The sequence below is a fragment of the Vicugna pacos genome, unplaced genomic scaffold (genome assembly GCF_048564905.1).
Source record: "Vicugna pacos unplaced genomic scaffold, VicPac4 scaffold_13, whole genome shotgun sequence".
Classification (NCBI taxonomy): domain Eukaryota; kingdom Metazoa; phylum Chordata; class Mammalia; order Artiodactyla; family Camelidae; genus Vicugna; species Vicugna pacos.
The window spans coordinates 4,042,426-4,055,284 of record NW_027328734.1 but is presented as its reverse complement, the minus strand read 5'-3'; the positions used below and the strand labels follow the sequence as shown (position 1 = coordinate 4,055,284).

Here is a 12,859-nt window from a genome sequence, read left to right as displayed (position 1 = left end):
CAATGTTGTATAAATTTGTGTACAAAAGTATGGAGATTTGTTTTATTTCATAGACCCCAGCATTAATTATTTAAAAAGATTTTCTTGGGGTAATAATTGCAGATCACACTATAAAAAAAGGCATCCTATATGTTTCATTTTAACTGGATGAATGAGAAGTAAACACTGGCTGGATGTTACACTTGACTTGCTAGGAGACCAGTCGTTATGTGATGTCACATCTACTCAAGTTGAGAACCATTGTGATGGCCTAGTAGTTTATCTGTGCAGGCCTGCCAGAGCAGCATATGAAGCTGCAGTGCTCAAAATCATTCAGATTAGAAAAGTAGCTGTAGAAAAAGTTATTTGAGATGGCAAATATTTCTTCAGAATTTCAAGATAGGTCTCATAATGATGGACCAACTGGTTCAGGAAACTCCGGAAGATCTGTATTGTTTGATCCAACAATCTCTGGGGACTTGTCTTGAGGTCTATGATTGAAGTAAGTGATTTTCAGAATTTGTCTGAAGAATCCTTGTTTAAAAGTCCATGTTACACATATTGTGTCTCTGAGCCAGATGAAGATAATGATTTTCGTTCTCTGACATTTCCAAGAAAAATCTGGAAAATGGTTGGGAGTTATCAATTTAAATCCAACTGGTGGGATGATAATGAAACTTCCATAGTGATTGATGAAGTTGTCTTAAAGAAGGAAGTTTTGGAAAGAAAGTCCCCTTTCAGAGTATTTGAAACTGGAAGTATGAAAAGTTTAGTTAGACAGCTTAACATTTATAAGTTTAGGAAAGTGCAGCAGAATTTTTAAAGATCTGCTTGTCTAGCTGACTTTCTAGCAGAAGAAAAAGAAGTCTCTCTTTTAAGCAAGGTATTCAGTAATTGTAGTTACGTCTTAGTAACTTATATATAAAATTTTATTTTGTACATCGATCTATGGTAATGTAAATGTAAATCTAGAGTTTGAAAACTGTATAAAACTACAAATGCTAAAATTCTTTATTTTTTCAAAAAATGAGGACAGAACCTTAAGTATTCAAGATTGTGTGAAACTTTCCTAGCAACTAGGAATCTTACGAGAAATCTAAATAAAGGTATTAAAGCCGCTTTTAAAAAGTGGCTTTCACCGTTACTGCAAATGCTAGCTTCTTAAATTTGAATACTTAAATACTATTTAAATGTGCATATTCCAAATAAGGAATTTCAAAACATAGTCAGCAATGTGCATATTTTGATGATATTATCTTAGCATAGTAAACGTGAAATCTGAGGTTTTGTAGGTTAGGCTTAATTTAGTCTTGTATTTTGGTTTAAAATATTACTAAAATCTTTCTCTTTTGGTTGTAGCTGCAGTTCTGCCATAATCCAAATCTTAAACGAGGCTGTCCCCAGCTTTTAGTGAGAATAAAAAGAAGAATTGGGATTAAAAATGTCTCTCTGGTATCTTCATTGGCTGAAGATTTCAAAAAGAAGCACGTTAAAGCAGGGGGTAACGTGCATAATGATAATTTTGATTTTGTGGTTGACACTAGAGGAGAAAGTGCATTTTTACTTTCTGCAAATTTAAACATGCCTCTAATAAGGAAGCCCTCTTCTAGCCACATAATAGGTGATACAACTACCTTGATCAGAGGTGATTTTTCTCCTCCATTTTCAATGTCAGTTAGATCACCAGAACAATATTGCAATGGATCAACGTGCTTTTTTAAATCAGTTGAACACTGCCCACAGGCACTCTCAAAGCAGCTACACTGAAGCAAATGGCCGTGTTGTGAACTTCATTACATTTACAATATCTACTTCTCAGTTCAGTACCTTGTCTCCCATACTGAGCAATCATGTTTGACTAATGGTGGAGCCTTCTAATTTTCCATATAGATATCACAACATATCTGCCAATGACGGTCGTTTTTCTCATCTTCAACCAGGGAGCAAACCATGGTTACCAGTGACATTGATAGCTGATACATCAGCTACCTCTCTTTCAAGGCCAGCTCATCAGCCATCTTCATTTTATGAACGTCATCCTAAACACAATTTATATACCAGAGGACTACCATATTATGCAGGATAACAAAGATTAATATTGATGGTGGCAAATGCCGACAACTATATGCAATTTTCTTATTTGAATGATAAACATACATGTTTACCTGTATTTTCGATATTTTTTTTAAAATAAAGAGTTAAACGGGAGTCTATGATATCATTTAAAGAAAAAGAGATATTTGATTGATATGATCACTTGATGGAACAATATGGGAGTAAATTTAAATAATTTCTTGTAAGCAGGAAGAGAAAATGGAAGAATTTGGAAAAAGACTAAAACGTGGAGAGAGGGAAAGTTATTAGTGGTTTCTGGTTCATCCTGGAAAGTATGAAAAGTGTTAAGTTCGGATAGGTTGGAACAGAAGATAATGCAGGAACCGGCCCAGGGAACATGGTCTCTATTATGTCATCCCTGGAATCATGAAGGTCACATGATATAGTCTCAGATGGTACATTTAGCATGTGGAAGAAATGAAGAAGTAATTTTATCTATGGTCTTCTTTGTGCTGTTCTCAAAGCATTCCAATTGGTGCTTTCATTTCCTGCCCTAAATATTCTATGCTATAATTTCTAGTCAATACCTTATGTTGCTTTTATTTCCAACCAAGGACAAACTTACATCCTCAGGGTGGCTCTTAATGCCTTTCCAACTCTATGCACACAAACTGAACTTAGTTAAGTCATTCGTTTATAAATCTGGCATCTGACTACCTTGGCATATGTTTATGTTTCACTGTATCTGGAGATACATCCAGGAAAATGCTTGTCATATATGTAAGCTCCAACCTCGCAAATTTTGCTCCAGCTAATCCTTGAACTTATGTTCTCCTATTACCTAATTAGACTTTCCCAGTCTCAACACAGAAACCACCTCCTCCAGATGTTTTCTGTCTATCCCCCTTTCCTTGTCTAACTTGGATACCAACACAGTAAGCACAGCACATGCCACAGGATGCATTTTAGTATTTAGTGAATGAAAAATACATGTTGACTTTAAGCATAATCTACTTTCCTGAGACAGCAAATCTCTCATGGTTTTCAAACTATTTCATTATTGTCTTTACTCTTCACCACAAACTAGCTCTTTTCATAGCCCAAGGACTAGTCACTCAAGACAGTAATTCGAGGTAGGTAAAGGAGACAAAGTATTATTTTCTTCTTAATTCATGCCTCCAGTGGCCTAAAGCATTCAATTCTCATTTGCTGGATTATTTCCTGTCTCTTCATCACCTGCCCACCCATAAGTAGCTGATTCTCTTCCCCATACCAAAAAATATACTGCCTTCTAATTAATTTACTTCTTAGAATCAGAGCTTTATCCAGAAGAGACAGTGTCATTGCAAACATTTAATGCAGGATTATACATCCCACATAAATTGTGCCCCTTCTAATCTTCACACAGGCAGTATCTAAGAGGTAATAGTCCCTTGGTTGGAGTGGTTGTGTTCAGTAACCAAATTGTAACCTAAAATGTGTGGACTAAAAAGAGGTGAGGGTGGTAGTATTAAAAATTTGTCCAACTGCAAGAATACCAAATTTATACAGATATTAGGAAATATAAAATTTTCATGGAAGACTTTGACTATTTCCCATTAATTTAAAATAAATGGTGAACATTTTCAGAATGTGAATTGCCCTGAAATGCTGGAAAATTGTAGGCAAGTTCAGGGAGCCTAAGGCTTCTACTCACAACCATGCAGCCAGTGTCAGCTGATAAGACTGGAATGGCAACACTGAATACTGAAAAAGTGTCACCAATTGTGAAGAAAGCCTTTGATAATCTGGAGAATGGGCAAATGGGTCAGGTTAAGCTCTAGCAACATCCCACCAATATGATTTTACCAAGAGAAGAAAGGAGCCCACTTGCAGCAGGAGATCTGTGTCTGGACAGCAGTGGTTGTTCCTAAAACAGAAACATCAAGCTTTTATGTTTGTCAGCTCAACTATGATGGTGACTATTTTTTGCTTACATTAGCAGTCTGGGTTTCAGTTGGGCTGGTTCACAGCTAGTTTCGAGCTCTCTTATCACACAGTGGGTCTTACTGTGATCATCATAACAAGGTTCTATACTGATAAGTCAAAAGCTACACTTTACTTTAAAAATTAGAATTCCTAAAGAAGAATATTGTTTGTTTGTCCATCTGTAGTTCTCTACCTGGGAAAACCTAGAGTATTGGCAAATGTACAAAAGTTGTCTGGTGTGTGAAAACTATTCTCTGAGCTCTGACCACTGAATTCTTCCCACTAAATACTACAAATCTGTCTATCACTGTGTGTGTGTGTGTGTGTGAAGTTGGACTGTTAAGCAGTAACTAAGTTTATCTTAGTTGAGTCATCAGTGAATTATTCCTCTGCTTCTGGCAGAATCTCTGTGAATTAAGAGTTTCATTTTGCCACCAGATTTTCTTCCAATCAGGGAGAGGTAGATTATATTTCTCCCAGTATACTAATTGTTACCTGTTCATTGAATCCCAAGCTAATGCTAGGGCCAAGCCACTGAAACCTTGAATTGGACAGAGGCATATATATTCACCAGTCCCCAGAGCCCAGCACAGGACTGTGTGTCCTTCTTAATTTAAGTTTGTGTCTACTTTGTTTTCTTTTAATTCTCATTGTTGACACAACTTATTTTTTCTTTGAACACCCCTTGACTGATTTATATGGACTGAACCACTGATTTATTTCTTTTAAGCTACAAATTACAATAACATTTCTTTCCTTGGACTACCTGGATTAAAGTGAGCATAGTCATCATTTTGAAAGCAGTCCTCAGTCCTAAAAATGCAGAACCTTTACAGCTCTTTGTCCAGCACTTGAGCCAGAATGTTTGTTGTTGATCTCAGGGATTATCCTCACATTCCCTTATGCAACCATGAGAAAACAGCACATTGTTATCCAAAATCAAGTCTTTGTCAGTATTGCTTTCCCTTTGCAAAACAGTTAAGAATTGTAGGAGTTCTGAGATTTAAACATGCTTAGATTTTTAGCAACCTAGCATTTTCATATTTTACAGATGCTCTCGTGGAGATGAGACTTTTGGTCTGAGACAGTGAACTTTATCACTCACAGCAAAAGCAGCCAGGGTTAATATTTGTATCCATTCCCTAATCTCAGATGAATACACAAAGTGAAATTTTGTTGCCTACAGAAGCAGTGGGCTGTTAACATGAAGAAAGATTTAGGCATTTTAAAACACTATTTTTATTAGTATCTTTATGTATAATTTATTAGAATCACTTATTTATTAGTATCTTTAACTAGGATAATATATCATGACTAAAGATTACTTGCTGCAAAAAGAATCATGAGAAATGACATGGGAAAAAGTGACCATTGACTTTCCATTTTTTCTTCCACTTTTATTGAGATATAATAGGCATAAAACATTGTGTAAGTTTAGGTGAACAGGATAGTGATTTGATTTACAAGTGTCATGAGATAAATATCATAGCAATTTTAGGGAGAATTCTTTATCTCATTTAGATGCAATTTTAAGGAAATACAATTTGTCTTTTGGTTGTGATGAGAAAAATTATGGTCTACTCTCTTAACAACAATGATATTGAACATAAACCAGTATTAACTGTAATTTTCATGTTACTATGGGGTATCCCTAGAACACGATTCTTTTACAGCTGGATATTTATAGCTTTTGAGTTCATTAATCAAATCCTACTTTCCCAACCCCTGCCTCTGTTCACTACAAATCTAATTTTTTTCTATGTGTATGTTTGTTTGTTATTGAAGTGTACATTAATCTATAACACTGTGTTAGTTTCTCTTTCACAACATACTGTTTGCTGTATTTAATATATTTCATACAGATCACCAAATATATCTAGTTGTGATATGTTGCTATTTAAAGATATTTAATAGTTTTTGGCTATTCCCCATACAGTTCATTTCTTGTCCCTGACTCATTTAATTTGCAACTGGAAAATATTCTCTCTTAATTTTTTCAACTTTTCTTTTTCTCACCCCATTTCCCTCCTTCTTGTGAACAACCTGTTTCTTTCTATATGTATAACTCCATATCTGTGTTTTTATGTTCATTTGTTTAAAATTCAAATATGAATAAAATCATTCAGCATTGTCATTCACTTCCTGACTTATTTGACTTAGCATATTACCCTCTTGATCAACCCATTTGTTGCAAAAGGCAAGAACTTATTCTTTTTAGAGCTGAGTAAAAACCCATTTTATTTTTATGTGTGTGTATATATATATATAGCTCATATATATATATAAAGTGCGTGTGTATAAATATACATATAGATAAATCTGTACTTAAGATGGGTAGATATAAAAATTATATAAACACAATTTCTTTATCCATCATGTATTGATGAGCAATTAATTTGCTCCTATATCCTGTCTATTGTGGATAATGCTGCAGTGAATATAGGGTTGAATTTATCTTTTCTAATTAGTGTTTTTATTTTCATGGAATAAGTATCCTGATATGTATATGTTGGATTATATTTCATTTTTAATTTTTAGATAAAGCTCCATGTTGTTTTCCACAGTGGAAGCACATATTTACATTCACTCCAGCAGTGCATCAGGGTTGTTTTTCTAACATCCTAACCAACAATTATGTTTGTTATCTTTTTCATAGTAGTTATTATGACAGGAGTGACATAAAATCTCATTGCGTTTTGGACTTGCATTTTTCTGAAGCTTAGTGATGTTGATCGGTTTCACGTGCCTGGTGGTTACCTTTCCCAACTGTATATTCATTTTTTGTAATGGGCTTAATGACAATAACTGTCTCATTTCATTTTAAGGCATTCTGTTGTGTGCCATTATTCTGTTTTTTCTGTGCCACTACCATATTATTTTTAATACTGTAGCTTTGTATTAAAGTTTAAAATCAGGGACATAGATGCAGCCTCTTTGTTCTTTGTTAAAGTTGTTTGTGTTTTTAGTTTGTTTGTTTTCTTTCCTTTCCTTTTTCTTAGTGATTTCATCTCTTTTCGGTTTACATGTAAATTTTAGAATTATTTATTTTAAGTGTCTGAAAATGCCCATGGTATTTTGATAGGCACTGAATTTAATTTGCGTATTTTGTTGGCTAGTACTATCATTTAAACAATATTTTTTCCTCATCAATGAACACATTATATCCTTTCATCTGTTTGCATTAACTTCAATTTCTTTTATAAATATTTTATAGTTTTCTGAGTACAGGTTTTTTACCTCCTTGGTTGGATACATTTCCTGATTTATTTTTTTTGTAATGCAACTGTAAATGTGACAGTTCCCTCACTTTCTCCATCTGTTAGCTTGCTGTTAGTGTGTAGAAATGCAAGATTTCAGTATGTTAGTTTTACATTCAGAAATTTTACCAAATACATTGATAAGCCCTAGTAGTTTTGTGGCACCATTTTTAGGATTTCTGTTTACAGTATGCCATTTTCAAACAGATACGTTTACTCCTTTTCTTAATTAGCTAAATTTTATTTACCTTTATTTTGAATAGCTATGGCTAGAATTTCCATACTATACTGAATAAAAGTGGTAAGAGTGATCATTCTTCTCTTCTTCCTGCTCTTACTGGAGATGCTTCCAGCTTTTAATCAGTGAGTGTCATGTTAGATGAGTTCTTGTCATATAAGTCCTTAACTGTGTTGAGGTATGTTTCCTCATGCCCACTTTGAAGAGAAATATAATCTTAAATAGATACTGAATTTGTCAAAACATTTTATGACTCTATTGAGGTGACCATATAATTTTTATTCTTCAGGTTGTTTGTGTGGTGTATTATACTGATTAATTTGTGGGTATTGAATCACTTTTTCATCCCTGGAATAAAATGGACTTAATCATAATGTATAATCCTCTTAATATATTGTTATATTTGCTAACAATTTAGTGGTGATTTTTGCATCTATGCTTATCAGTAGTATGTAACCTGTAATTTTTTGAGGTATTTGTTCCAGCTGTAGTAGCAATGTGATACAGAAATGTGGGGTAGAAAGCCTCCTTTCCTCTCGAAATTTTTGGAATTCTCTGAGAAGTATAGTTGATAGCTCTTCTTTAAATGTTTGGCAGAAATCACCTGTGAAGATGTTAGGCCTGGAATTTTATTTCTTGGGAGATTATTTTAAATATTTATTCGATTTCATTAGTGATAATCTGTTCATATTTTATTTATCATTCTATTCTGGAGATTAAGTCTTTCTAAGAAATTGTCCATTTCTTCAAGGGTTTCCATTTTATTCGCATATAATTTGTTGCATCAAATTACGATGCTTTGTATTTCTTTGATATAAGCTGTAATTTCTCATTTATTTCTGAGCTTACTAATCTGTAACTCTTTTTTTGCTCATGTGTCTGGTTAAAGTTTACAAACATTATTTATCTTTCAAAAGCCATTATTTAGATTGATTAAATGTTTATATTTTTAATCCTTATTTTATTTAATTATATTCTGTACTTTCAGCTGTCTTTCCTTCTACTGACAAGTTTCTTTATTATTATGTGACATCTTTTGGTTGTAAGAATATGTTATAAGAGAGAAATGGTTCTTATTTGTATAAGTGGGATTATTTGCTATAAGCATCCCTATTAATACTGCTTTTGTTACACCCCATGGATTTTGTTTTTGTTGTCATTTTTCTTTATATATTTTTTCTTTGATTTATACAGCAATCCAGTTGTTGTTAATATTGTATAAATTATCCTCCACACTTTAGTATTTTTCTCAGGTTTTTTCTTTAAGTAAATTTCTATTCTCACAGAATACATAAGTTTTTTCACCAAACAAGGAGAAAAATAATAAAATTTATACATACAACTGAAAGACACAAATTTTCTAAAATTATTTTCAAAAATGAACAAAGCTGTGTGTAATACCCTACCTGAGTTTAGAACATACTACAAAGCTACAGTAATCAATACATCAAAATATGGCAATTAAAGAAACACATAGATCAATTGAACAAAATAAAGTGTCAGAAAATAAACCCACAAACATATGGTGAATTAGTGTACAAAGAACGAGGCAAGAGTATACAATAAAAAAAAGGCAGTCTCTTCAACAAGTAGTTCAGAGATAACAGGACAGTACATGTAATTGGAAGATGTAAGAGCACTTCCTTTCATAGTAGAAAAAATGAGATCGAAATGGATTAATTTCCTAAATGTAAAGCCTGAAACTGTACAATTTTTGACCAAGAACATGAGCAGAACTGACTTTGAGATAAATCATAGCAATCTTTATTTTTGATCTGTCTCCAAATTAAACAAAAAAAGCTAATAGTTACAATTTTTATTTACTGAGGAAAAAATAGATGTACTATGTGATACAAGGATTCTATTTCTTGTATTAGTGTGAAGTGCAAAATCTTTTGCAGAGCAAAGGGAACCTTCAACAAGACATATGATAACTGACAGAATACAGGGAAGAATTTCACACAATGGGACCAACAAGATGTTAATATCAATAATATATATATAGCATATTAGATTCAATATTTAAAAATAAAGACCCCAAATTAAAAACAGTTAAACAATTTTATGGAAACTTTTCAAAAACACACATGTGGATGATTTTCATGCTCATAAAAGGAAAGACAACTTTGCTATTCATTAGGAAAACATAAATCCAAACCAGAATGAAACATAATTTTACAGCAACCAAAATGGCAATTAACAAAATGTCTACAAATGACAAACATTAATAAGAATGTCGATAAGATGGAACTCAGGTACACTGATGGTGAAAACGTAAATAGATGCATCCACTATTATAAAACTGTGGACAGTGCTCAGAAAACTGGAAATAGAAGCATTATCTGTTGCAGCAACTCCTGTTTTCAGTATAAATCTGAGAAAAAATGAAAAGATTATCTTAAAAGATATATTACCCCAAATGTTCTTAACATCATCATTTATAGTAGCCAAGGGTAGAAGCACAACTCAACTGCCCATCAACAGATGATTGACTGAAGTAGATGTGAGATATTGATAACATAATAAATACTTCATCATTGTACATTAAAAAGTAAAATTCTGCCATTTGGAACAATGTGACTGGACCCAGAGGGTGTTGCATATAGGAAAATAAGTCATACAGGGAAAAACACTCTATGTTGTCACCTAAATGAGGAAAACAAAAGTATAAGAGAAATAATCATTAAAAAACAGAAAAAGAATGACATATATATGTGTAGTGTACCAAGTAGTGGTTTCCTGTGGGGAAAGGGAAGAAGGATGGAGAACACAGAAATGTGCAAGGTACAAAAAGAAATTAGAGAACTGAAAGGGCTATATTTACAGCATGGAGAATTATTTTAATAATTTAATTGATTTTAAAGAGATTATAGGGATATATTTTAGTAAAATGTGCATGTAGGTGGGAAAAACATTGAAAAAAATAACCCAGGAAAATCAAAATATTTTGTAGTACTATGACATTAAGGGAGGTGTTTTGTTCATTTTCTTTATTGTTCTTATATGTCCTAATTAGAATTTAAGCTTTTAATTGAAAAGGTATATACTTTTAAAAGTGACATAAGTTTAAAATATTTTTGTCTCTCCCCTTATATCTACAGTCATTAAAACGTACATATCTGAACAAAAATAACTACAACACAAAACAATACTCCAGAACGCATGTGAACAGGTGAAGTTTGGTGGACTAAAACACACAAAGGAGGCTGAACTGAGGAAAGAGCAGATTTGGTGTCTGCAACCAAGGCCACCTGAATAGGATATCTGAGTCCACAAGTTCAGAGAACGCAGTAGAAACAGAGTTTCAGTGGTTCACAGCTTCAGCCTCCAACTGTACCAGTACTCATGATCACAGGTAACTAGGAGGGAGCCACAATGGAGACAGAATTTCCATCCTTCAGACACTCAGACATTTATGACACTGTCCCTACTCCCCATTCATAGTGGTGGAGACAATTTACCTTGCAACACTGGACATGGCAAAGGCACATGTATGATTCCAAATACCCATCTGTCTTTACAAATTTCCTCAATGTGTACACTGATTCTCAAGGGATATCAGATAAAAGGAAGGGTTCTCCATCCCAGTGACAACAGCGGCATTAATTACCGGAAATTTCTAAGAAGTGACAATGAAAGCACATCTTTTATCCAGACAGTAGCGACTGGAAAGTGCTATTTTGAAATATTATCAGAGGTAGCTCAGGTAAGTAAAATGAAAAATTGTGCAATATTGCAAGCTACCAGAAAACGTAAGCAAGGACTCCAACTCCCAATCTGTTATTAAGTGTCATCAGAGCAATAATTTATCAAGATCATGACCAATCACAGTAACATTATAGGGCACGCTAACTCACAGATAGACACACACAGACACCGAGACAGACACAGACACACATGCACACACACACGCACCTGCACACACACACACACACACAATGTCAACCCTGCAGCAAACAAACTTCAAGCCATGATATATTGCTATATAACTAATAGAGAATCCAAATAGGTGTCATACAGAAACTCAATACAAAATACATAACTAAGAAAGCAGTTTAGTGAGCTCAGGAATAAATGAAATGATAATAAGGAATACATTACCTAAGAGACTGAAACTATAAAATAACCAAACATTACTGGAGGACCAGGAGAATTTAATAAATTAGATGAAGAATGCAACAGAAAGCATTGGAAGTAGACTGTCTTTGTGGAAGAGAGATTAGCAAACTCATCAATACAAAACTAGAAATGATAGGAGAGGGCAGAGATTCAAGATATTAAAAAGTGAGGAAATTCTACAGTAGACATCAGACTTCCTCAGGAAGTGCACATTAGAGTGTAACCCTGGAGAGAGAAGACAGAAGGCAGCTGATGGTTTATTTAAAGAAGTAATAGTCGATAACTTCCTGAACCTGTGTAAGGAACTGACATACAAGTCTGTGAGCCAAAAAAAACCAATAAATTTAAGACAAAGGGACCTCCTTCAGGATACGTTATATGCAAATTGGCAAGTCAATGAAAGAGTAAAATTTTAAAGGCAGCCAAAAAAGTTATGATAATCTACAAAGGAACCACCATTAGTCTATCGGCAGAATTCTGAGCAGAAAACATATGCCAAGGGTAAATAAAATTGTATTTTCAAACTACTGAAATAAGAAATCACTCACCCAATAACACTTATACAGTTATCACTCAGATATAAAGTGAAAGTAAAGACTTTAACAGACAAACAAAACCTGAATTAGATGAAAAATCAAAACCGAGACATCTTATAAGAGGTGTAGAAAAGAAGTCTTCTAAGAAATATAAAATGGCAGAAATATGCAAAACATTGAACAAAATTCTAAGAAGAGTCCATGAGAAAGTTGCAACTTTTTTTTTGGTTATGTTATTAAATGCTACTATACTATATGGATTAAAGAGAGAAAAATAAGAAATCAAGGGCAATAGATATAGATGCTTCAAACTAGTATCATGTTCAGAAGTTTAAAAGAAATAATTTGAAACAGAAATTATAAAAAGTAAAGAGTAAAACAAAACAAAATTTAAGGAAGATTCTATCAATGGAGAAAGGACTAAATTATACATAATATGTTTTATTTTTAATTGAAGTACAGTAGATGTATAATATTGCATAGTTTCAGATGTACAGCATAGTGATTCCAACCACTTTGTAGATTATATTGCATTACGAATTATTACAATAATTGTAACATAAAATTATTTTAAGCTATTGTGTTTAATTCCCTAATCTATACAGATTATCCTTGTTGCTTCTCTACTTAATATATACTACTTTGTATCTGTCAATGTTGTACCATTAAATTCTCTTTCCCTTCCACTTTGGTAAATATAAATTTTT

At 33.2% G+C, this 12,859-nt stretch overlaps 1 long non-coding RNA gene across 1 annotated transcript; it reads left to right on the top strand.

Annotated features, from left to right (window-relative positions):
- Nucleotides 1-256: 256 nt before the first annotated feature.
- Nucleotides 257-1,423, top strand: LOC140692587 (uncharacterized). The gene is made up of 2 exons (XR_012068152.1): nt 257-481; nt 1,339-1,423. It is a non-coding gene; the product is annotated as an uncharacterized lncRNA (long non-coding RNA).
- The last annotated feature ends 11,436 nt before the right edge of the window (nt 1,424-12,859 follow it).